Source organism: Taudactylus pleione, unplaced genomic scaffold (genome assembly GCF_031769625.1).
Source record: "Taudactylus pleione unplaced genomic scaffold, aTauple2 ptg000085l, whole genome shotgun sequence".
In the NCBI taxonomy this organism is placed as follows: domain Eukaryota; kingdom Metazoa; phylum Chordata; class Amphibia; order Anura; family Myobatrachidae; genus Taudactylus; species Taudactylus pleione.
Window position 1 is genome coordinate 17,330,967 of NW_028284487.1, and position 2,245 is coordinate 17,333,211.

Genomic DNA, 2,245 nt, shown 5'->3' on the forward strand with positions numbered 1-2,245 from the left:
GACACTGATTTAATATCTATATGTTTTTGGTGTCCTGTAGTGCTGGTCTCCCCACACATACAAGTGATGGGACATGTCAATGTGTGGGGTGGGGGTTAGTGTTGGGGATAGAGGGGAAATACTCACCAGAACCCCGCTGCTGAGACATCGCCACCGGAACTGATCTTCACGTGACTGCCGGCACCTGGAAGACTCTGAAGCTGCTGCAGCCACGGGGATAAGGTAAGACACCACTATACCACCAGGGATTTTTTGTCAACACATCATCCATGTAGACATGATAAATGTTGACATTCATACTGAAACCCAATGTAGAGAGAGGTCAAAGTGGCTAAGTTAAGGGTTGAACAGAATTCAGAATTTTAGTCCTATCCACTATTGAGTAAATCCACAGAAATTATTAAAATTTTCCGACAATGTATTGTTACCAAATAATTGAACAGTGAGTGGAGTCCATGATTAGCAGAGATCACTCACACGATTGTCCCGGCTTTACGTAGCTCTTGAGCCAGCACGGAAGTGTCTCAGTGGCTGGTGTTGAAGTCTAAGCAGTGAATATCGTTATGGAGCATAAATGACTTCAGCCTAATTGCGGGCAGCAGTCACATGTTTTGTGATCATCCGGATTACTTTCTCAAAGGTGTGGTGGTAATTTTTGCATCCTTAAAATAAAAGCCCATTCATTAGAGTTATGGTACAAACACCTGGTATAGATCAGTCCTGTTCATGTGATTCACTGAACACAGGGATGAAAAAATCCGACGTTTCGGAGCTATTTAATACTCCGTCCTCAAGGTACAAACTAGGAAAAAGAACCGAACGGAACCGAGCCTGCACATCCCTAGTACAAACCACAAATACAAATGAAACACATTAAATACACTCACCCACCCTCACGTGTCCTCCATGCCGCCTGCCGTCCGGGACAGGGGCGCACTCCGATGACGTCAACGCCCAACTCCCACGCAGGCACATCACAATGACGCGCCAGCGTCAGGATAGGGGAAGACCTCAACAGACCGTGTCCCGGTCACCCGGGCAACAGAAGACAGCACATCAAAGGCACGACATATTAAATACTGTGGATATCAAAAAACAATACAAATCACATCTTAGACAATACTAAGTGCATCTTATACAATACAAGACAAACCAACAGAAAACATAAACTAGCATAAATATATATATCAGACACCATGGTAGATAGAGGAGCTATTTTCCAAATCCCATATTTCAAAAAGCACATCACATACTACATCCTGAAAAACTGGACCATAAGTATGAATCACAAATCATTAAAAATTATTACAATATATCATAAGGAGAGTACATATAAACTTCATACACAAATAGTGTGACAGATGCTAAATTCTCAAATACTTTAAATTGTATACCAAAAATCCAAATATTAAAGACATAGTGTAATAAGCTACAAACATACTATGGTAGAGTTTACAGAAAACAGTGCAAACCCAGATTTTCATTTAATCCCCTGGGAGCTAATGCTTCAAGTCTAAAGATCCATCTGGACTCGCATTGTAGCAATAGCTTTGATCTATCACCACCCCTGGGGGGGGGGGTGGAACATGATCAATAATCATGTAGCGCAGTGTAGCTAGACTATGACCCTTGGTGCAAAAATGCCAGGCAACAGGCTGTTCGCTGTTGCCTGAATTAATCGCGGCACGAATGGCCGAACGGTGTAATGCCATACGCTCTCTTAAGGTTCTATCGGTCTTTCCCACGTATGTGAGGCCACAAGGGCACACAATCATATATACTATGAACTTTGTGGTACACGTAACCCGATAGTGTATTTTAAATTTCTTGCCACTGTATGGATGGCAAAAATGGCTACCTGTCATCAATGATCGACAAGTTAAACAATTAAAACATTTAAAGCATCCAACTTTGGTACTTAAAAAACCTTCTGGTTTTGCTGCTCCAAAGGTGCTGATATCAGTCTTAACAATCCAGTTACGTAAGTTACGCCCCCTAGTATAGCAGGGCATAACCCGCGACTTCTGTAATCTTAAATCAGGATCAGTGCCCACAATGGGCCAAAATTTCTTGACAGAACTATTGATCTTATGACTACACGGATGATAATGGTTCACCCAAGGGATCTTATGTTCATAGTCAATATTGTCGATCATTGATGACGGGTAGCCATTTTTGCCATCCATACAGTGGCAAGAAATTTAAAATACGCTATCGGGTTACGTGTACCACAAAGTTCATAGTA